This window comes from Pseudophryne corroboree, chromosome 8, assembly GCF_028390025.1.
Source record: "Pseudophryne corroboree isolate aPseCor3 chromosome 8, aPseCor3.hap2, whole genome shotgun sequence".
Taxonomy (NCBI): domain Eukaryota; kingdom Metazoa; phylum Chordata; class Amphibia; order Anura; family Myobatrachidae; genus Pseudophryne; species Pseudophryne corroboree.
Genome location: NC_086451.1, coordinates 52377653 through 52402771, shown reverse-complemented (window position 1 = coordinate 52402771; position 25119 = coordinate 52377653). Strand labels below are relative to the sequence as shown.

At 41.7% G+C, this 25119-nt stretch overlaps 1 protein-coding gene across 1 annotated transcript in view; it reads right to left on the bottom strand.

Annotated features, from left to right (window-relative positions):
- Window positions 1-25119, bottom strand: part of FAM120C (family with sequence similarity 120 member C) — a 127997-nt gene that overhangs the window by 39108 nt on the left and 63770 nt on the right. The gene's annotated exons all lie outside the window — the stretch shown is intronic.

Here is a 25119-nt window from a genome sequence, read left to right as displayed (position 1 = left end):
TCTACATTGATAAACATATAAATTGTGTTACGGTGGATCTTTATTTTGCGTACACGTGTCTCTAACAAGGATTGAGATTTGTGCACGCAAACCAAAGGCCGACGCACGCAGCGTAAATTACGCAACGGAGCGTCCGGGTACGCCCACGTAACTCAAAACACAAGTTTTTCTCCTCTCCTCTCAACGCGATAAGTAGCGCCAGGCGATAAATCGCGCAAATCTATTTTTTTTTAAATTCGAAATTTAAATTAATAGATCCTTCTCCTAATTTGTAACACATCTGGTCTAAAGAGAAATTTCTGCGCAGAAATAGAAATAGAAACAAAAGTGTACATGTGGTGAGTGAGTGTGTTGTATACAATTTTACAGGTTGAACCACAAGAAAAGTCGAGTTCTCGTGAGGTACATGCGTGTAAGTGACGTACATGGTGGCTAGGGAGGCATCCCTGGTTAAAACATACAATTTGAGCATTAGAGTGTAGCAGACCAGGAGGTCATACTGTAACAGACCAGGAGGTCATAGCAGACCAGCAGGTTCAGGTACAGCAGACAAGGAAGTCCGCTATACAGTCCACAGGCACAACACCAAGAAAGGGTTGGTGCAACACCCATATAGGCCATACAAGCTCTTGCTGAAGGAATTCGCAGCCGCAATTTTCGATTCCACTGGTCGCCCCGTACATAAGATTAGTTGCTTATGTGCTGAACGACTGTACCGCACGTAATTGTGTACATTAGTAAACCTGACCGGTACTATTTGTGTACGAAGGTCATAAACGCTATTTGTACATTCTAACGTGATTTGTGTAATTTTTTTTATTTTAAGGGAAGTTCGCTGCTCACTCAGGAACTATCCAGTAACCAATAGTTACTGGAAAGAGTAAGTGTTCTTCGGAGCACCCTCACAGGTTCCAGTAAATAGAGGTTCAGATCGCAGGGGCCCTAGGTCGAGTACGCCAGCACCATATCGGTGTGATCAGGTCGTATTGGTCGGCGTGGGCGAGTGAGTGGGGTACTCGGTAAACCGCCACCGTCAGCCTATTTTGGACATTTGGTTTGCGTAAGGGTTGGCTGGATAAAGCAACACTTTCGAACTATGGGGGCCACTTGTTCAGGTAGGGGGCGATCAACCTCGGTTCGGGTTGATTCAGTGAACCGACCAATTGGGTCGGCAAGGTATGTAATGTGTGAGAAATACGGAAGTCACACAGAAAGTTTATGTGATGAATGGGAGAGAATGACTAGACATGACGGGGAGAAATTCCCAAGAGTAGGTAGCTTCAGCCTAGAAGTGTTAACGAATTTAAGGAGAAGGATAGGTCTCATTAAATCAGCAAAGAGACGAATCAAGCATTATGATCATTTGCAGTTATGGCAACAGGAAGGTGAATTGCAAAGAGATTTAATTGACTTATCTGACTCTTATCTTGAGAGGAGAGACATGGCAATGGAGAGGATTATGGTTGCGGAGAAAAGCACAGGGGTGAAAAAAAAAAAACGCTCTTAGCAACTGTAGTATAGATGATAAGAATAAGTGTAATAAATGTAACAATGATAATTGTAATACTGTTAAATGTACAACTATTAACCTATGCAAGTTGCACCCCATGTCAAACTTCCCTCAGGAATACAAACAAGAAAGTGAGCCCAGAACAATGTCGGCACCTCTTCCAGAAGCCATCCTACAAGACATCCAGGTGGACACGACCAAATCGGTAAAGGCAATAATCAAACCCCCTAACGGAGGGTCAGGTGAGGTCGTGTCCACAGGTACGTACAATGTTTTATATCACGCACAAACAAATGTACCCCATATTGTAAGACCAAAACAAGATGATGTAGTTGAGTTTGATCCGGTCAGGGTGATCACAGTCCCCAATGGGAAGACTGACGATCAGGGAATCATTCCCGTCAAGGACAGGGCAATGCGCTGTCTCTGGTCCCGGACAGAATTGAGATCAATCATGTCTGATTACCCAGATCCTAGGAAAGATCTAAGTGTATGATCAAAGATTCACAGAAGGTATATGAACCCCCTAGACAACGACATAATCATGGTATCCAAGGAATCAGGTAGGTACAGGGAAAGCGGTTAATGGCACTGAACATCCAAGCACTAGAGGAGGCATCAAGTCGACCGGAACCCCAGGCCCCTAGCACATGGAGAAAGCCAAGGATTTGTTATCATTGTAGAAGAGAAGGGCATTATGCCAGCAACTGTAATAACCCACATAAAGTCAGACCCCCTAGACCAAGAAATGAGCAAAATTATAATACACACAATTATAATCAGGGATCATATAGGAAGAATTTTGGGCCACACCCATGATATGTGGTCAGGAAAGGTGATCATTAGGACTGATGGTAAGCCTGAGGTAACGGTTAACAAATAGGGAGGTCATTCACTGAAGACACAGGAATGACCAGGTGAAACGTTGTAAATGTATTTGTGAAAATGTTTTTTTTCTTTCTCTCTCTCTCTCCCCATCTCTGACGATTATTGGTAAGAACTCAAACATTGCATATCCGCTTGGTCTTTGCAGAAGTCTACCAAACCCCAGCATGACCTATCCGCATCAATGTATCCTGGCCAGATACAGAAAGTGGAGTATGGTGCTGGGGGGAGGGACGGCGCAAAGAAACCATTGGACATGTAGATATGACAGCCTGACGATCTGACAATGTTTAAAAAAATGTTTGAAAAATGTTTGAAAAATGTTTTTTTTCTCTTTTCCTATTGTATTGTTGGTTATTGGAGATTTATGTAATATATATATGCATATGAAGTGTTCTCTCTCTCTTTTGTTTTTTGTTTTTCTCTCTTCTCACTCATGTTTTCATGTTTTAAAGATGGTATGTCACACATCAGTTAGACAAATGGTAATGCAAGATTTTTGCTCCTTACAGAGAGATCGCTGATTTGAAAGAATATTGCATCACCGGAATGTTCGTTTAGAAGACTGAGAGACAGCACCTTTTGAGATGACGACAGAACAAGAAGAACAACAAGACTAGAGAACTAATCATCGTAACAAGTTTCTCTCCCCCTCAAACTGATTTTCTGTACCCCATTACAAATTTCTTCTTTTCTCCTCCTGTAAGACGGACTTGCCCCAAGAGACTGTGATATGGATTTTCCTGTTGACCATGATGTTGACCAGAGCAGTCTGTTTCGGTGAGAGTATCAGTGAGGTCGTGAAAGGATCCAGAAAGGTCCTGATGATAAAGATGGAGGTGTAAATTTCCAATAGCAACCCAATCACCAAGCAAAGGCGAGTACCGGAAACGATCTAGCAGCCATGTTATTTGTAAACATTTTTCTTTTAAGGATTATTAGCTGAAGAAAACTGTATCTGTAGGCTCTGTAACAACGTAGTTGAGGATGGGTGCATTAAGAAATGCCAATCCAGTTTTAATATCCATACGGACCGGCATCCATTGAGTGACTATCACTCCTTAGTGGGTAATGTGTTAAATAAAACAGATTGTTGGGTATGCTCTCAAGCACCTCAAGGTCATAGCAAATCAGGGCTAGTACCATTTCCTTTAACGGTAGGGGAGGTACTTGAGCTAAAGGGTGGGAGGCCGGTGGACAGGAGGTTTAATATCTCCAGCCCTCCTAGTTTGAAGCTCCACCAATACCATGTGGATAGGTCCCTATTAGGTTTTAACATCTCCAATCCCCGAAAGCCGGGAAATTGGGAAGTGTCATGGAGTAACCAAACCATGACCTTTTCGCATAGAGCAGATAGAAAGCCTACAGATACAGAGCTTATACGCCACATAGCCAGTAGAGGAAAATCTTTCCGATATAGGTATACCTTAGGAAATAGGATTACGAGAGTTGGAGAGGTATCACTAGGATACTGTGCACATATCGTACAAACTGATACGTGTACTAAGCAGATGGGAGAATTAGGATTAGGAGATTTCACATGGAAGATGTGTAACATGGTTATGTCCTACTCCGTCCCATATGTTCTCCCCGATGATGCATATTTCATATGCGGGAGGAAGGCGTATAAGTGGCTTGCCCCAAACTCTGAAGGATTGTGTTATATTGGAAAAGTACTACCTGAGGTAATGAGTCTAAGGAGTGAGGAAACTGTAATCCCAATGGACTTGATTTATGACCCAACGGTAGAAACAATGATGTAATGAAAATGCGATTATACGGTCCGTTTCTTTCACCTGTTTTTCCGTTTTCCTCCAAGGTAAAAAGACCCACTTGGACGAGGAATTTGATGAGCCGATATACAGACAACAGATGGATTAAAGAAGAAGTTTTGACAACCTTATACACAGATTTTTGATGAACTATGCCATGGATCCCCAGTTTCCCTAGAAATTTTAAAATTACGCTAGCCCAACACTTTTGTAAATCTATGGACATTGACAGCTTTTGCTCGCACCTTATGGGCAAAAGCACAAAGAAGACTGCAACCAACAGACACCGAACAAGACTTCAACCGACAAATGTACATTAACCTGACATAGAATACCACTGCATTTACCATAAGTGTTCTTTATCTTCATTTCTACAACCCTCAGGTAGTGACACACATAGTCGATAGGGAATACAGGCACAGATATCAGCAATCACATATTCCCCCATTCATGTATCATCAACTAAAATGTGCTCCCCCATTTTGTTGCAACCAAAAGCCGAAACGAGCTCGGTAGAGTTTGACAGCCCATCCACAGACCCTTAATACGGGATAAGAAGGAATTCAAATGTATACTTCGCAATACCTCGAAGCTTGATTTAAAACACGTACGGCACGATGATACATGACCCCCCAAACATGGATTCATACATACATACTTCTGCTATCTCACTAGGTCATACCTTTTTCCCACCTTCTTCTCTCCTCCCTTACCCAATCATAGAAATGTATTTACATATGACATATATTTTTCTCTTTTTGAAATGTTTTAGGAAGTGGCAGTTATTGGTGACTGCCAAAGGGTGGACTGTCAAAGTCAAAAAAATATTACATAGAGAGAACATACAAACCACACACATTTAAGTCGCTATACTTACAAATATGCGCAGCGAGCACAGCAATATATGGAAACACACGCATTTGCTCGGACATGGTACGGAGATGGATTCGGCGCTTGTTTCATACAGTACATGGTTATAATAATATCAAGCACCAGACATCATGTTTGGTATTAAAGCAAGCAGAATGATGTGTGGGTTAGTTTGATGCTGGTTGTGAAGTTGTAGGACATTGCAGCGGATAGTTATGATTGAATGTATAAAAGCTAAAATCACTTTGGTAGAACAATAAATGATACAGTGAATAGGGAACTCAAGCCAACCCTTTTGGCAGTTTTAAGGGCTGAACCTGATTAGCATATACAAAGGAGAGAGAGAGAGACCCCTCCCCTAGGAACAGACACAGGAGAATAGTTCCTGTCTGGGGGGGGTTGGGGTCAGTGTTGTTGGTTGCCTCAGAGAGCAGATGTGATGTGGCTGCACTCAGAACAGAGGTCTCAGAAGCATGGCTGGATCATCGCCAGGCATCAAAGGCTAAGTACCATAATCTCAATATCTCATGGCTGATTGGCATAGAGTAGTTTTAAATGTGTGTTTTGTGGTGGGGTAGTTGTGGAATGATGGGTAAGCATAGAGTGGTTGGTTTGGAGAAACAAATGGCTTGGGGATGGTGAGGCTTGCGCAGCTGTGTGATTGTAACTTGTTTGTGCTGAATACTCTGTGAAGTCTGTGATGAAGTGGAACATTAGACAACCTGTAGCATAGCATTTGTGGTATTTGTTTGCCTATGGAGATTTAATAAGATGGTTCTAGGAAGTTGGATTGAAATTGTGAAAGGTGATTTAGATTGTTTGGAATTGTAAAATCAGAACATATGCATTGTTTTGAGGCTTGGACATTTTGGAATAAAATGGAGTCTTGTGTTTTCTGCTATGTGATTGTGGTGTAGTAGAGAGTGCCATGTGTTTGGACCTGCAAATCTAAAATGGCTGCTGCCGGGTATTTTCCCCTCCCCCTTTCAGCCATGTGGTGTAGTCTTTGGAATCAAGTGGAGTTTTCCCAAAATGGAGTCTAGCTTCTGCCCCATGCGGCATTGTAGGGACAATTGTGTTGCTGGGTGTTGTGTATATAGGGACAGGCAGCATGGGTAAGCTCAAGTACTTTCTAAACAAAGATTCTCAGCATTGACTGACTGCGCAGCGATTGTTCCTCACATGTGTAAGTGTTTCTCCGCAATCATATTAATCTTCTTGTTACTCTGAGCCAATCTCTCTCAATCTCTCTCTCTCTCCTTCTCTCCTTCTCTTTCTCTCTTATTTTCCCTTAAATAGTAATTGTATTGTATTGTATTTCCTGTGTAGTAATCTGGTTAGGTAGTCTATGTTATAGTGTAGTGTATGACTTGTATTGTGTTTAATTCTTTTGCAAGTATATCATTCATAATATATATATTAGGCGTTGGACCCTGAGCACGGTATCTGTGTATTTCTTATATTGTTAAGTAATCTCAGAGCGTCGGTGACGCTCGAACAGCTTTAAAGGTAATAAGGTTATTCTGTGTTGCATCTACACTCTCCCACTACACAGAGGTTTACAGTATAAGTACATTCCTTAAGGTATAGTTAAGGGAGTACCCTTGCGGTACTTTTTACGCCAATTGCGTACTGTGTTCTTTAACCTTTAACGTGTTTTTAATAGGACAAATATTATAGACATTGTCAATTGGGGGACTCGTCCTCCGGGATTCACATATCTGCACTAGGTAACTTCAGCAGACATTATCAGGTCAGCAAAGGGCGGAGAAGGTAGAAAGTAGCATCCCTCGTTAAACCATTTGGAGGTCGGGGATACTGCAGTGCTGACCAGTTAAGCGTCTGCTTCGCTTAGTAAAGGGTGCTGAAGGAATCCGGGAACCGGAGGTAAGAACAACACACGCAGATTGGATGGTTTATCTGTTTAAGTAGGTTTAAAAGTACATTTAAAAGTTGCTGCATAGCCTTGATATAGTTAAAAAAAAAAAAAAACTCAGGCCTAGAATAACTTTAGGAGTTTGAATGATGACTTTCTTTGTGACTAGAGGCCGCATGGTCTGTCCCCCATTTTGTGTGACCCTCATGGAGGTGAAAGGGGGAGGAGCAGCGGCCATTTTGGGAAGGTCAAAAAAATTTTTTTTCCCTAAAATGGCTGATTTTCAAGAAATAATCAGCCATCCACTGTCAAAAAAAAATATCATCATTTAATGAGTTTGTTTCAATGCATTTGTTTAGTCCATATCATAGTCAATCATAAGTAGTTCAGATACAGTTTAATAACAGTTAATAATAAATTAAATATTTGATTTAAGAACGATACACAGATAAAACAAAGTTGTTGTTTTTTTTTTTTTTTTTTTCTTTTGGTTTCCTTACCACCCTACTCTGCTTGGTGCAGGATGGCCATTGAAATGCAGATGAACCTGTGTGACTGGTTAGGTTCCCTAGCAGTGTTGAAATAAATCGCCTTTTACAGAGTTACTGTAGTTAAAAAGCAATTCATATGCAAATTAGAAGCACTGAATAAGGTCTAAATGTCTATATGTCTGTGCTTACATCAATGTATGTTATTAGATTAAATTTAGAATTGCATTTTCATCTGTGTACTTTCACATATCTCACCTTCCTGTTTGCCAGTTCTATAATTGATAAACGTGCTTAGAGAGATTTGTCGTTATTTTATAGTTTAAGAGTAAAGGTAACATAGTTAAAGTATAGACAAACACACAGTTTTGCCTGGGAGATAAGGCGAAGTCAGTGTGGTGTGCGGTAGATGATCAAGGATCATCTACATTGATAAACATATAAATTGTGTTACGGTGGATCTTTATTTTGCGTACACGTGTCTCTAACAAGGATTGAGATTTGTGCACGCAAACCAAAGGCCGACGCACGCAGCGTAAATTACGCAACGGAGCGTCCGGGTACGCCCACGTAACTCAAAACACAAGTTTTTCTCCTCTCCTCTCAACGCGATAAGTAGCGCCACGCGGTAAATAACGCCAGGCGATAAATCGCGCAAATCTATTTTTTTTTAAATTCGAAATTTAAATTAATAGATCCTTCTCCTAATTTGTAACACATCTGGTCTAAAGAGAAATTTCTGCGCAGAAATAGAAATAGAAACAAAAGTGTACATGTGGTGAGTGAGTGTGTTGTATACAATTTTACAGGTTGAACCACAAGAAAAGTCGAGTTCTCGTGAGGTACATGCGTGTAAGTGACGTACATGGTGGCTAGGGAGGCATCCCTGGTTAAAACATACAATTTGAGCATTAGAGTGTAGCAGACCAGGAGGTCATACTGTAACAGACCAGGAGGTCATAGCAGACCAGCAGGTTCAGGTACAGCAGACAAGGAAGTCCGCTATACAGTCCACAGGCACAACACCAAGAAAGGGTTGGTGCAACACCCATATAGGCCATACAAGCTCTTGCTGAAGGAATTCGCAGCCGCAATTTTCGATTCCACTGGTCGCCCCGTACATAAGATTAGTTGCTTATGTGCTGAACGACTGTACCGCACGTAATTGTGTACATTAGTAAACCTGACCGGTACTATTTGTGTACGAAGGTCATAAACGCTATTTGTACATTCTAACGTGATTTGTGTAATTTTTTTTATTTTAAGGGAAGTTCGCTGCTCACTCAGGAACTATCCAGTAACCAATAGTTACTGGAAAGAGTAAGTGTTCTTCGGAGCACCCTCACAGGTTCCAGTAAATAGAGGTTCAGATCGCAGGGGCCCTAGGTCGAGTACGCCAGCACCATATCGGTGTGATCAGGTTGTATTGGTCGGCGTGGGCGAGTGAGTGGGGTACTCGGTAAACCGCCACCGTCAGCCTATTTTGGACATTTGGTTTGCGTAAGGGTTGGCTGGATAAAGCAACACTTTCGAACTATGGGGGCCACTTGTTCAGGTAGGGGGCGATCAACCTCGGTTCGGGTTGATTCAGTGAACCGACCAATTGGGTCGGCAAGGTATGTAATGTGTGAGAAATACGGAAGTCACACAGAAAGTTTATGTGATGAATGGGAGAGAATGACTAGACATGACGGGGAGAAATTCCCAAGAGTAGGTAGCTTCAGCCTAGAAGTGTTAACGAATTTAAGGAGAAGGATAGGTCTCATTAAATCAGCAAAGAGACGAATCAAGCATTATGATCATTTGCAGTTATGGCAACAGGAAGGTGAATTGCAAAGAGATTTAATTGACTTATCTGACTCTTATCTTGAGAGGAGAGACATGGCAATGGAGAGGATTATGGTTGCGGAGAAAAGCACAGGGGTGAAAAAAAAAAAACGCTCTTAGCAACTGTAGTATAGATGATAAGAATAAGTGTAATAAATGTAACAATGATAATTGTAATACTGTTAAATGTACAACTATTAACCTATGCAAGTTGCACCCCATGTCAAACTTCCCTCAGGAATACAAACAAGAAAGTGAGCCCAGAACAATGTCGGCACCTCTTCCAGAAGCCATCCTACAAGACATCCAGGTGGACACGACCAAATCGGTAAAGGCAATAATCAAACCCCCTAACGGAGGGTCAGGTGAGGTCGTGTCCACAGGTACGTACAATGTTTTATATCACGCACAAACAAATGTACCCCATATTGTAAGACCAAAACAAGATGATGTAGTTGAGTTTGATCCGGTCAGGGTGATCACAGTCCCCAATGGGAAGACTGACGATCAGGGAATCATTCCCGTCAAGGACAGGGCAATGCGCTGTCTCTGGTCCCGGACAGAATTGAGATCAATCATGTCTGATTACCCAGATCCTAGGAAAGATCTAAGTGTATGATCAAAGATTCACAGAAGGTATATGAACCCCCTAGACAACGACATAATCATGGTATCCAAGGAATCAGGTAGGTACAGGGAAAGCGGTTAATGGCACTGAACATCCAAGCACTAGAGGAGGCATCAAGTCGACCGGAACCCCAGGCCCCTAGCACATGGAGAAAGCCAAGGATTTGTTATCATTGTAGAAGAGAAGGGCATTATGCCAGCAACTGTAATAACCCACATAAAGTCAGACCCCCTAGACCAAGAAATGAGCAAAATTATAATACACACAATTATAATCAGGGATCATATAGGAAGAATTTTGGGCCACACCCATGATATGTGGTCAGGAAAGGTGATCATTAGGACTGATGGTAAGCCTGAGGTAACGGTTAACAAATAGGGAGGTCATTCACTGAAGACACAGGAATGACCAGGTGAAACGTTGTAAATGTATTTGTGAAAATGTTTTTTTTCTTTCTCTCTCTCTCTCCCCATCTCTGACGATTATTGGTAAGAACTCAAACATTGCATATCCGCTTGGTCTTTGCAGAAGTCTACCAAACCCCAGCATGACCTATCCGCATCAATGTATCCTGGCCAGATACAGAAAGTGGAGTATGGTGCTGGGGGGAGGGACGGCGCAAAGAAACCATTGGACATGTAGATATGACAGCCTGACGATCTGACAATGTTTAAAAAAATGTTTGAAAAATGTTTGAAAAATGTTTTTTTTCTCTTTTCCTATTGTATTGTTGGTTATTGGAGATTTATGTAATATATATATGCATATGAAGTGTTCTCTCTCTCTTTTGTTTTTTGTTTTTCTCTCTTCTCACTCATGTTTTCATGTTTTAAAGATGGTATGTCACACATCAGTTAGACAAATGGTAATGCAAGATTTTTGCTCCTTACAGAGAGATCGCTGATTTGAAAGAATATTGCATCACCGGAATGTTCGTTTAGAAGACTGAGAGACAGCACCTTTTGAGATGACGACAGAACAAGAAGAACAACAAGACTAGAGAACTAATCATCGTAACAAGTTTCTCTCCCCCTCAAACTGATTTTCTGTACCCCATTACAAATTTCTTCTTTTCTCCTCCTGTAAGACGGACTTGCCCCAAGAGACTGTGATATGGATTTTCCTGTTGACCATGATGTTGACCAGAGCAGTCTGTTTCGGTGAGAGTATCAGTGAGGTCGTGAAAGGATCCAGAAAGGTCCTGATGATAAAGATGGAGGTGTAAATTTCCAATAGCAACCCAATCACCAAGCAAAGGCGAGTACCGGAAACGATCTAGCAGCCATGTTATTTGTAAACATTTTTCTTTTAAGGATTATTAGCTGAAGAAAACTGTATCTGTAGGCTCTGTAACAACGTAGTTGAGGATGGGTGCATTAAGAAATGCCAATCCAGTTTTAATATCCATACGGACCGGCATCCATTGAGTGACTATCACTCCTTAGTGGGTAATGTGTTAAATAAAACAGATTGTTGGGTATGCTCTCAAGCACCTCAAGGTCATAGCAAATCAGGGCTAGTACCATTTCCTTTAACGGTAGGGGAGGTACTTGAGCTAAAGGGTGGGAGGCCGGTGGACAGGAGGTTTAATATCTCCAGCCCTCCTAGTTTGAAGCTCCACCAATACCATGTGGATAGGTCCCTATTAGGTTTTAACATCTCCAATCCCCGAAAGCCGGGAAATTGGGAAGTGTCATGGAGTAACCAAACCATGACCTTTTCGCATAGAGCAGATAGAAAGCCTACAGATACAGAGCTTATACGCCACATAGCCAGTAGAGGAAAATCTTTCCGATATAGGTATACCTTAGGAAATAGGATTACGAGAGTTGGAGAGGTATCACTAGGATACTGTGCACATATCGTACAAACTGATACGTGTACTAAGCAGATGGGAGAATTAGGATTAGGAGATTTCACATGGAAGATGTGTAACATGGTTATGTCCTACTCCGTCCCATATGTTCTCCCCGATGATGCATATTTCATATGCGGGAGGAAGGCGTATAAGTGGCTTGCCCCAAACTCTGAAGGATTGTGTTATATTGGAAAAGTACTACCTGAGGTAATGAGTCTAAGGAGTGAGGAAACTGTAATCCCAATGGACTTGATTTATGACCCAACGGTAGAAACAATGATGTAATGAAAATGCGATTATACGGTCCGTTTCTTTCACCTGTTTTTCCGTTTTCCTCCAAGGTAAAAAGACCCACTTGGACGAGGAATTTGATGAGCCGATATACAGACAACAGATGGATTAAAGAAGAAGTTTTGACAACCTTATACACAGATTTTTGATGAACTATGCCATGGATCCCCAGTTTCCCTAGAAATTTTAAAATTACGCTAGCCCAACACTTTTGTAAATCTATGGACATTGACAGCTTTTGCTCGCACCTTATGGGCAAAAGCACAAAGAAGACTGCAACCAACAGACACCGAACAAGACTTCAACCGACAAATGTACATTAACCTGACATAGAATACCACTGCATTTACCATAAGTGTTCTTTATCTTCATTTCTACAACCCTCAGGTAGTGACACACATAGTCGATAGGGAATACAGGCACAGATATCAGCAATCACATATTCCCCCATTCATGTATCATCAACTAAAATGTGCTCCCCCATTTTGTTGCAACCAAAAGCCGAAACGAGCTCGGTAGAGTTTGACAGCCCATCCACAGACCCTTAATACGGGATAAGAAGGAATTCAAATGTATACTTCGCAATACCTCGAAGCTTGATTTAAAACACGTACGGCACGATGATACATGACCCCCCAAACATGGATTCATACATACATACTTCTGCTATCTCACTAGGTCATACCTTTTTCCCACCTTCTTCTCTCCTCCCTTACCCAATCATAGAAATGTATTTACATATGACATATATTTTTCTCTTTTTGAAATGTTTTAGGAAGTGGCAGTTATTGGTGACTGCCAAAGGGTGGACTGTCAAAGTCAAAAAAATATTACATAGAGAGAACATACAAACCACACACATTTAAGTCGCTATACTTACAAATATGCGCAGCGAGCACAGCAATATATGGAAACACACGCATTTGCTCGGACATGGTACGGAGATGGATTCGGCGCTTGTTTCATACAGTACATGGTTATAATAATATCAAGCACCAGACATCATGTTTGGTATTAAAGCAAGCAGAATGATGTGTGGGTTAGTTTGATGCTGGTTGTGAAGTTGTAGGACATTGCAGCGGATAGTTATGATTGAATGTATAAAAGCTAAAATCACTTTGGTAGAACAATAAATGATACAGTGAATAGGGAACTCAAGCCAACCCTTTTGGCAGTTTTAAGGGCTGAACCTGATTAGCATATACAAAGGAGAGAGAGAGAGACCCCTCCCCTAGGAACAGACACAGGAGAATAGTTCCTGTCTGGGGGGGGTTGGGGTCAGTGTTGTTGGTTGCCTCAGAGAGCAGATGTGATGTGGCTGCACTCAGAACAGAGGTCTCAGAAGCATGGCTGGATCATCGCCAGGCATCAAAGGCTAAGTACCATAATCTCAATATCTCATGGCTGATTGGCATAGAGTAGTTTTAAATGTGTGTTTTGTGGTGGGGTAGTTGTGGAATGATGGGTAAGCATAGAGTGGTTGGTTTGGAGAAACAAATGGCTTGGGGATGGTGAGGCTTGCGCAGCTGTGTGATTGTAACTTGTTTGTGCTGAATACTCTGTGAAGTCTGTGATGAAGTGGAACATTAGACAACCTGTAGCATAGCATTTGTGGTATTTGTTTGCCTATGGAGATTTAATAAGATGGTTCTAGGAAGTTGGATTGAAATTGTGAAAGGTGATTTAGATTGTTTGGAATTGTAAAATCAGAACATATGCATTGTTTTGAGGCTTGGACATTTTGGAATAAAATGGAGTCTTGTGTTTTCTGCTATGTGATTGTGGTGTAGTAGAGAGTGCCATGTGTTTGGACCTGCAAATCTAAAATGGCTGCTGCCGGGTATTTTCCCCTCCCCCTTTCAGCCATGTGGTGTAGTCTTTGGAATCAAGTGGAGTTTTCCCAAAATGGAGTCTAGCTTCTGCCCCATGCGGCATTGTAGGGACAATTGTGTTGCTGGGTGTTGTGTATATAGGGACAGGCAGCATGGGTAAGCTCAAGTACTTTCTAAACAAAGATTCTCAGCATTGACTGACTGCGCAGCGATTGTTCCTCACATGTGTAAGTGTTTCTCCGCAATCATATTAATCTTCTTGTTACTCTGAGCCAATCTCTCTCAATCTCTCTCTCTCTCCTTCTCTCCTTCTCTTTCTCTCTTATTTTCCCTTAAATAGTAATTGTATTGTATTGTATTTCCTGTGTAGTAATCTGGTTAGGTAGTCTATGTTATAGTGTAGTGTATGACTTGTATTGTGTTTAATTCTTTTGCAAGTATATCATTCATAATATATATATTAGGCGTTGGACCCTGAGCACGGTATCTGTGTATTTCTTATATTGTTAAGTAATCTCAGAGCGTCGGTGACGCTCGAACAGCTTTAAAGGTAATAAGGTTATTCTGTGTTGCATCTACACTCTCCCACTACACAGAGGTTTACAGTATAAGTACATTCCTTAAGGTATAGTTAAGGGAGTACCCTTGCGGTACTTTTTACGCCAATTGCGTACTGTGTTCTTTAACCTTTAACGTGTTTTTAATAGGACAAATATTATAGACATTGTCAATTGGGGGACTCGTCCTCCGGGATTCACATATCTGCACTAGGTAACTTCAGCAGACATTATCAGGTCAGCAAAGGGCGGAGAAGGTAGAAAGTAGCATCCCTCGTTAAACCATTTGGAGGTCGGGGATACTGCAGTGCTGACCAGTTAAGCGTCTGCTTCGCTTAGTAAAGGGTGCTGAAGGAATCCGGGAACCGGAGGTAAGAACAACACACGCAGATTGGATGGTTTATCTGTTTAAGTAGGTTTAAAAGTACATTTAAAAGTTGCTGCATAGCCTTGATATAGTTAAAAAAAAAAAAAAACTCAGGCCTAGAATAACTTTAGGAGTTTGAATGATGACTTTCTTTGTGACTAGAGGCCGCATGGTCTGTCCCCCATTTTGTGTGACCCTCATGGAGGTGAAAGGGGGAGGAGCAGCGGCCATTTTGGGAAGGTCAAAAAATTTTTTTTTCCCTAAAATGGCTGATTTTCAAGAAATAATCAGCCATCCACTGTCAAAAAAAAAAAATCATCATTTAATGAGTTTGTTTCAATGCATTTGTTTAGTCCATATCATAGTCAATCATAAGTAGTTCAGATACAGTTTAATAACAGTTAATAATAAATTAAATATTTGATTTAAGAACGATACACAGATAAAACAAAGTTGTTGTTTTTTTTTTTTTTTCTTTTGGTTTCCTTACCACCCTACTCTGCTTGGTGCAGGATGGCCATTGAAATGCAGATGAACCTGTGTGACTGGTTAGGTTCCCTAGCAGTGTTGAAATAAATCGCCTTTTACAGAGTTACTGTAGTTAAAAAGCAATTCATATGCAAATTAGAAGCACTGAATAAGGTCTAAATGTCTATATGTCTGTGCTTACATCAATGTATGTTATTAGATTAAATTTAGAATTGCATTTTCATCTGTGTACTTTCACATATCTCACCTTCCTGTTTGCCAGTTCTATAATTGATAAACGTGCTTAGAGAGATTTGTCGTTATTTTATAGTTTAAGAGTAAAGGTAACATAGTTAAAGTATAGACAAACACACAGTTTTGCCTGGGAGATAAGGCGAAGTCAGTGTGGTGTGCGGTAGATGATCAAGGATCATCTACATTGATAAACATATAAATTGTGTTACGGTGGATCTTTATTTTGCGTACACGTGTCTCTAACAAGGATTGAGATTTGTGCACGCAAACCAAAGGCCGACGCACGCAGCGTAAATTACGCAACGGAGCGTCCGGGTACGCCCACGTAACTCAAAACACAAGTTTTTCTCCTCTCCTCTCAACGCGATAAGTAGCGCCACGCGGTAAATAACGCCAGGCGATAAATCGCGCAAATCTATTTTTTTTAAAATTCGAAATTTAAATTAATAGATCCTTCTCCTAATTTGTAACACATCTGGTCTAAAGAGAAATTTCTGCGCAGAAATAGAAATAGAAACAAAAGTGTACATGTGGTGAGTGAGTGTGTTGTATACAATTTTACAGGTTGAACCACAAGAAAAGTCGAGTTCTCGTGAGGTACATGCGTGTAAGTGACGTACATGGTGGCTAGGGAGGCATCCCTGGTTAAAACATACAATTTGAGCATTAGAGTGTAGCAGACCAGGAGGTCATACTGTAACAGACCAGGAGGTCATAGCAGACCAGCAGGTTCAGGTACAGCAGACAAGGAAGTCCGCTATACAGTCCACAGGCACAACACCAAGAAAGGGTTGGTGCAACACCCATATAGGCCATACAAGCTCTTGCTGAAGGAATTCGCAGCCGCAATTTTCGATTCCACTGGTCGCCCCGTACATAAGATTAGTTGCTTATGTGCTGAACGACTGTACCGCACGTAATTGTGTACATTAGTAAACCTGACCGGTACTATTTGTGTACGAAGGTCATAAACGCTATTTGTACATTCTAACGTGATTTGTGTAATTTTTTTTATTTTAAGGGAAGTTCGCTGCTCACTCAGGAACTATCCAGTAACCAATAGTTACTGGAAAGAGTAAGTGTTCTTCGGAGCACCCTCACAGGTTCCAGTAAATAGAGGTTCAGATCGCAGGGGCCCTAGGTCGAGTACGCCAGCACCATATCGGTGTGATCAGGTCGTATTGGTCGGCGTGGGCGAGTGAGTGGGGTACTCGGTAAACCGCCACCGTCAGCCTATTTTGGACATTTGGTTTGCGTAAGGGTTGGCTGGATAAAGCAACACTTTCGAACTATGGGGGCCACTTGTTCAGGTAGGGGGCGATCAACCTCGGTTCGGGTTGATTCAGTGAACCGACCAATTGGGTCGGCAAGGTATGTAATGTGTGAGAAATACGGAAGTCACACAGAAAGTTTATGTGATGAATGGGAGAGAATGACTAGACATGACGGGGAGAAATTCCCAAGAGTAGGTAGCTTCAGCCTAGAAGTGTTAACGAATTTAAGGAGAAGGATAGGTCTCATTAAATCAGCAAAGAGACGAATCAAGCATTATGATCATTTGCAGTTATGGCAACAGGAAGGTGAATTGCAAAGAGATTTAATTGACTTATCTGACTCTTATCTTGAGAGGAGAGACATGGCAATGGAGAGGATTATGGTTGCGGAGAAAAGCACAGGGGTGAAAAAAAAAAAACGCTCTTAGCAACTGTAGTATAGATGATAAGAATAAGTGTAATAAATGTAACAATGATAATTGTAATACTGTTAAATGTACAACTATTAACCTATGCAAGTTGCACCCCATGTCAAACTTCCCTCAGGAATACAAACAAGAAAGTGAGCCCAGAACAATGTCGGCACCTCTTCCAGAAGCCATCCTACAAGACATCCAGGTGGACACGACCAAATCGGTAAAGGCAATAATCAAACCCCCTAACGGAGGGTCAGGTGAGGTCGTGTCCACAGGTACGTACAATGTTTTATATCACGCACAAACAAATGTACCCCATATTGTAAGACCAAAACAAGATGATGTAGTTGAGTTTGATCCGGTCAGGGTGATCACAGTCCCCAATGGGAAGACTGACGATCAGGGAATCATTCCCGTCAAGGACAGGGCAATGCGCTGTCTCTGGTCCCGGACAGAATTGAGATCAATCATGTCTGATTACCCAGATCCTAGGAAAGATCTAAGTGTATGATCAAAGATTCACAGAAGGTATATGAACCCCCTAGACAACGACATAATCATGGTATCCAAGGAATCAGGTAGGTACAGGGAAAGCGGTTAATGGCACTGAACATCCAAGCACTAGAGGAGGCATCAAGTCGACCGGAACCCCAGGCCCCTAGCACATGGAGAAAGCCAAGGATTTGTTATCATTGTAGAAGAGAAGGGCATTATGCCAGCAACTGTAATAACCCACATAAAGTCAGACCCCCTAGACCAAGAAATGAGCAAAATTATAATACACACAATTATAATCAGGGATCATATAGGAAGAATTTTGGGCCACACCCATGATATGTGGTCAGGAAAGGTGATCATTAGGACTGATGGTAAGCCTGAGGTAACGGTTAACAAATAGGGAGGTCATTCACTGAAGACACAGGAATGACCAGGTGAAACGTTGTAAATGTATTTGTGAAAATGTTTTTTTTCTTTCTCTCTCTCTCTCCCCATCTCTGACGATTATTGGTAAGAACTCAAACATTGCATATCCGCTTGGTCTTTGCAGAAGTCTACCAAACCCCAGCATGACCTATCCGCATCAATGTATCCTGGCCAGATACAGAAAGTGGAGTATGGTGCTGGGGGGAGGGACGGCGCAAAGAAACCATTGGACATGTAGATATGACAGCCTGACGATCTGACAATGTTTAAAAAAATGTTTGAAAAATGTTTGAAAAATGTTTTTTTTCTCTTTTCCTATTGTATTGTTGGTTATTGGAGATTTATGTAATATATATATGCATATGAAGTGTTCTCTCTCTTTTGTTTTTTGTTTTTCTCTCTTCTCACTCATGTTTTCATGTTTTAAAGATGGTATGTCACACATCAGTTAGACAAATGGTAATGCAAGATTTTTGCTCCTTACAGAGAGATCGCTGATTTGAAAGAATATTGCATCACCGGAATGTTCGTTTAGAAGACTGAGAGACAGCACCTTTTGAGATGACGACAGAACAAGAAGAACAACAAGACTAGAGAACTAATCATCGTAACAAGTTTCTCTCCCCCTCAAACTGATTTTCTGTACCCCATTACAAATTTCTTCTTTTCTCCTCCTGTAAGACGGACTTGCCCCAAGAGACTGTGATATGGATTTTCCTGTTGACCATGATGTTGACCAGAGCAGTCTGTTTCGGTGAGAGTATCAGTGAGGTCGTGAAAGGATCCAGAAAGGTCCTGATGATAAAGATGGAGGTGTAAATTTCCAATAGCAACCCAATCACCAAGCAAAGGCGAGTACCGGAAACGATCTAGCAGCCATGTTATTTGTAAACATTTTTCTTTTAAGGATTATTAGCTGAAGAAAACTGTATCTGTAGGCTCTGTAACAACGTAGTTGAGGATGGGTGCATTAAGAAATGCCAATCCAGTTTTAATATCCATACGGACCGGCATCCATTGAGTGACTATCACTCCTTAGTGGGTAATGTGTTAAATAAAACAGATTGTTGGGTATGCTCTCAAGCACCTCAAGGTCATAGCAAATCAGGGCTAGTACCATTTCCTTTAACGGTAGGGGAGGTACTTGAGCTAAAGGGTGGGAGGCCGGTGGACAGGAGGTTTAATATCTCCAGCCCTCCTAGTTTGAAGCTCCACCAATACCATGTGGATAGGTCCCTATTAGGTTTTAACATCTCCAATCCCCGAAAGCCGGGAAATTGGGAAGTGTCATGGAGTAACCAAACCATGACCTTTTCGCATAGAGCAGATAGAAAGCCTACAGATACATAGCTTATACGCCACATAGCCAGTAGAGGAAAATCTTTCCGATATAGGTATACCTTAGGAAATAGGATTACGAGAGTTGGAGAGGTATCACTAGGATACTGTGCACATATCGTACAAACTGATACGTGTACTAAGCAGATGGGAGAATTAGGATTAGGAGATTTCACATGGAAGATGTGTAACATGGTTATGTCCTACTCCGTCCCATATGTTCTCCCCGATGATGCATATTTCATATGCGGGAGGAAGGCGTATAAGTGGCTTGCCCCAAACTCTGAAGGATTGTGTTATATTGGAAAAGTACTACCTGAGGTAATGAGTCTAAGGAGTGAGGAAACTGTAATCCCAATGGACTTGATTTATGACCCAACGGTAGAAACAATGATGTAATGAAAATGCGATTATACGGTCCGTTTCTTTCACCTGTTTTTCCGTTTTCCTCCAAGGTAAAAAGACCCACTTGGACGAGGAATTTGATGAGCCGATATACAGACAACAGATGGATTAAAGAAGAAGTTTTGACAACCTTATACACAGATTTTTGATGAACTATGCCATGGATCCCCAGTTTCCCTAGAAATTTTAAAATTACGCTAGCCCAACACTTTTGTAAATCTATGGACATTGACAGCTTTTGCTCGCACCTTATGGGCAAAAGCACAAAGAAGACTGCAACCAACAGACACCGAACAAGACTTCAACCGACAAATGTACATTAACCTGACATAGAATACCACTGCATTTACCATAAGTGTTCTTTATCTTCATTTCTACAACCCTCAGGTAGTGACACACATAGTCGATAGGGAATACAGGCACAGATATCAGCAATCACATATTCCCCCATTCATGTATCATCAACTAAAATGTGCTCCCCCATTTTGTTGCAACCAAAAGCCGAAACGAGCTCGGTAGAGTTTGACAGCCCATCCACAGACCCTTAATACGGGATAAGAAGGAATTCAAATGTATACTTCGCAATACCTCGAAGCTTGATTTAAAACACATACGGCACGATGATACATGACCCCCCAAACATGGATTCATACATACATACTTCTGCTATCTCACTAGGTCATACCTTTTTCCCACCTTCTTCTCTCCTCCCTTACCCAATCATAGAAATGTATTTACATATGACATATATTTTTCTCTTTTTGAAATGTTTTAGGAAGTGGCAGTTATTGGTGACTGCCAAAGGGTGGACTGTCAAAGTCAAAAAAATATTACATAGAGAGAACATACAAACCACACACATTTAAGTCGCTATACTTACAAATATGCGCAGCGAGCACAGCAATATATGGAAACACACGCATTTGCTCGGACATGGTACGGAGATGGATTCGGCGCTTGTTTCATACAGTACATGGTTATAATAATATCAAGCACCAGACATCATGTTTGGTATTAAAGCAAGCAGAATGATGTGTGGGTTAGTTTGATGCTGGTTGTGAAGTTGTAGGACATTGCAGCGGATAGTTATGATTGAATGTATAAAAGCTAAAATCACTTTGGTAGAACAATAAATGATACAGTGAATAGGGAACTCAAGCCAACCCTTTTGGCAGTTTTAAGGGCTGAACCTGATTAGCATATACAAAGGAGAGAGAGAGAGACCCCTCCCCTAGGAACAGACACAGGAGAATAGTTCCTGTCTGGGGGGGGTTGGGGTCAGTGTTGTTGGTTGCCTCAGAGAGCAGATGTGATGTGGCTGCACTCAGAACAGAGGTCTCAGAAGCATGGCTGGATCATCGCCAGGCATCAAAGGCTAAGTACCATAATCTCAATATCTCATGGCTGATTGGCATAGAGTAGTTTTAAATGTGTGTTTTGTGGTGGGGTAGTTGTGGAATGATGGGTAAGCATAGAGTGGTTGGTTTGGAGAAACAAATGGCTTGGGGATGGTGAGGCTTGCGCAGCTGTGTGATTGTAACTTGTTTGTGCTGAATACTCTGTGAAGTCTGTGATGAAGTGGAACATTAGACAACCTGTAGCATAGCATTTGTGGTATTTGTTTGCCTATGGAGATTTAATAAGATGGTTCTAGGAAGTTGGATTGAAATTGTGAAAGGTGATTTAGATTGTTTGGAATTGTAAAATCAGAACATATGCATTGTTTTGAGGCTTGGACATTTTGGAATAAAATGGAGTCTTGTGTTTTCTGCTATGTGATTGTGGTGTAGTAGAGAGTGCCATGTGTTTGGACCTGCAAATCTAAAATGGCTGCTGCCGGGTATTTTCCCCTCCCCCTTTCAGCCATGTGGTGTAGTCTTTGGAATCAAGTGGAGTTTTCCCAAAATGGAGTCTAGCTTCTGCCCCATGCGGCATTGTAGGGACAATTGTGTTGCTGGGTGTTGTGTATATAGGGACAGGCAGCATGGGTAAGCTCAAGTACTTTCTAAACAAAGATTCTCAGCATTGACTGACTGCGCAGCGATTGTTCCTCACATGTGTAAGTGTTTCTCCACAATCATATTAATCTTCTTGTTACTCTGAGCCAATCTCTCTCAATCTCTCTCTCTCTCCTTCTCTTTCTCTATTTTCCCTTAAATAGTAATTGTATTGTATTGTATTTCCTGTGTAGTAATCTGGTTAGGTAGTCTATGTTATAGTGTAGTGTATGACTTGTATTGTGTTTAATTCTTTTGCAAGTATATCATTCATAATATATATATTAGGCGTTGGACCCTGAGCACGGTATCTGTGTATTTCTTATATTGTTAAGTAATCTCAGAGCGTCGGTGACGCTCGAACAGCTTTAAAGGTAATAAGGTTATTCTGTGTTGCATCTACACTCTCCCACTACACAGAGGTTTACAGTATAAGTACATTCCTTAAGGTATAGTTAAGGGAGTACCCTTGCGGTACTTTTTACGCCAATTGCGTACTGTGTTCTTTAACCTTTAACGTGTTTTTAATAGGACAAATATTATAGACATTGTCAATTGGGGAGAAGCACCACCAGGATAACACTGATGAAAACTATCCCTATTTTAAATTTGAAATCGTGATATTATGCCATACAAATAGGTGGTTGGAATTCCACCTCTCAAGGTAAACCTTGAATCCACTGGGGTGACACCAAAGGTGGTGGCCACAATATATATTAAATACTGCACTAGGAGGCGCCTATTCTCACTTTTTGTCTTTTTAATAAATAAATATATATATATAAATAAGAAAATATTCACATCATTGTCTGTACCTAACACAACACTTTTCACCTGCATGTTTCTATATGTACTTTTAACAGCATATCTACTTTGGAAGGCTATATACAATTCATTTTCAATATAAAAACAAAAAAAAGGATTGAATCTGTCCAATTTGATTCAATAGGACAGGATCCTAGTGCCTTATTCGTAAGAAAGCTGCAGCACTAGAAGGAGAAAGTGGGGGGTGGGGGGTCCTGGGTGGGGGTGGGGGGGGGGTGGGGGGATTACCTGAATCACATAAACATTGAAGGTATGCATTCTGGCTAATAGTTCATTCATATGAATCAAATACTTTCAAAACGATTCCTAGAAATGTTCATACAGCTGACAAAGTACAGTCCCTACAGTGTATATGCGAGCACAATATTGCACAGTAAGATAGGGAGTGATGAGAAAGAGAGCAGTATACATGTAGGCTTACCATACTGACCCTTTGAACCGGGGCACTCATGGATTACACAGGTTCTGTGACCGATTAAAATCAGGTGTAATGCAGGTTTAAGTCAGACAATTGCTGTGTAATTAGTGACCCAGTTTAAAGGGATAGTATGGTAACCCTAAATATATGTTTTTTTTTTCTTCTCTGAAGAGCTGATATTCACAACCTCACCCAATTTAATTGTCAGGAACTAATGGCCGCGCATACGTGGCATGTGCACCCAACGGGGACAACAATTTAATTGGCCCCTAATTGTTCAAATCCAAAAATGTATTCGTAATCCTCACTAACGAGTACGAGGAAACGAACAATTGCCGATTTTTTTAAATCCTTTTCAAAACTACTCACACCTTACAGAAGGACATTGGACACACTTTCACTGAGGAAATGTAGACTCATTCTGTTATTCTCTTATATAAACTCATACTGCAATGTGCAGGTTCTACCTGTGGGTGTCACTAGCAGAGGCAGGTCGGAAGAGTTAAGGCTTCGCCCCCTTAAGTAAATAGCAAAACCATATTCCCTCCCCTCCACCTGAATTTAGTTTTCCCTTTAGGAGGACCAGAGGGAAAGTATGTAGCCAGAGAAAAACTGCAAGAGCTGTGATACAAATGCAATCCATGTCCATAAAAAAAATCTATAAAAAGGACAACATTCACCGATAATACGGGCCTAAGAGAAAAAGACTTCACACCAAACAGAAATTCTCTGTTTCTACGTTTCAGTGCAATATGTTTAGTGTTCATTCCAATACCCCACACAACACGTGCAGTTCCTATTTCTGCCTGGGGTGTCGCTCTTTGCTCCGATGCTTCTTGCGCACTCTGGCCTGTATCTCGGCACTGCGATACATACAAGAGATAGAAGCTCCAGAGCAGGGAGCGACAACCCAGGCAGGAAAGAGGAACTGCACGGTTTGTTCAGGTGCAGGGTGCTAGAATGAACACTACGGGACGGATGTAACGCCGTCCGAGTTGGCCGGAGGTGCAGGTTGTCGGCCGAACTCGGAGGTTTATTAAAGTGGCAATCATTTACAAGCCATAGCTTATATAGTGTTCTCCCCAAGATTCTGGCAGGACAGGGAGCAGGGGTGCCAGGCTTGTAGCATGTGTGCACGCTTGAAAAAGGCGTCACTTTTGAGGGCAGTCCGGCACCTATGGAGGTGCTGGGCTTCCCCCAAGAGCTCCATTTAATGTGAATAGATGCCGTGCGCACGCCATCAATTCATGCGGCAGCAGGGAGCTGCTAAAGGGGCTGGGCGCATTTTGCCTTTTAAAAATCGGGTAGGGCCCTACTAAAACAGCCTAGTCTGACTAAAATGGACTAATATTTGATATATTTATATCAGACCAATATAATCCCAGTAATGGAGATCATGAACTGATCTGTGCTCATTAATGGGATCCATGCATTCTGGGAGCAGTGTATACAATAGCCAGACTGTGTTACATAAGAAACCAGAGATGAATGTCCCGATGATAAATGGATGGGAGAGGGTGTACACATGTGAACACAATGCCAATGACCCATAACATTCTTGTCTGCCATAAAGAAAAATAAACTGAAAAGGTTATATGAAGAAGTGGTAGGAGGTTGGGCTTTCAAGTGCCATTTACACTTTAGGACAGTGCACCTGTTCAGATGCCTCCACCCTCCCATACCCCTAGGTGTCCTTTTAGTTTGCGGGGGTTGGGTATGCGTTACCGCCGCTGGGGATCCTGGCGATCTGTATACTGACCGCGGGATCCCAGCGGCGGAATGCTGGCCTGGGGGTGGGGGTGGGGGGGGGGATGTGGAGCGAGCACAACAAGCAACTTGTTGTGGACACCCATGAGTGGGAATAGTCCCTGCTAGTCTGCATGCCAACTGTCAGGATTTAGAGGGGGGCGGGATGTAGCCGTTGGTAATGTGTCCGCCGGTCACATAACTACATCCTGTTTGTGGAGGCGTCTCACAAGGGTGGTCGGCAGGCAACTTGATGGGCACCCGTTATATGCACAAGACAATTTACGGAGCC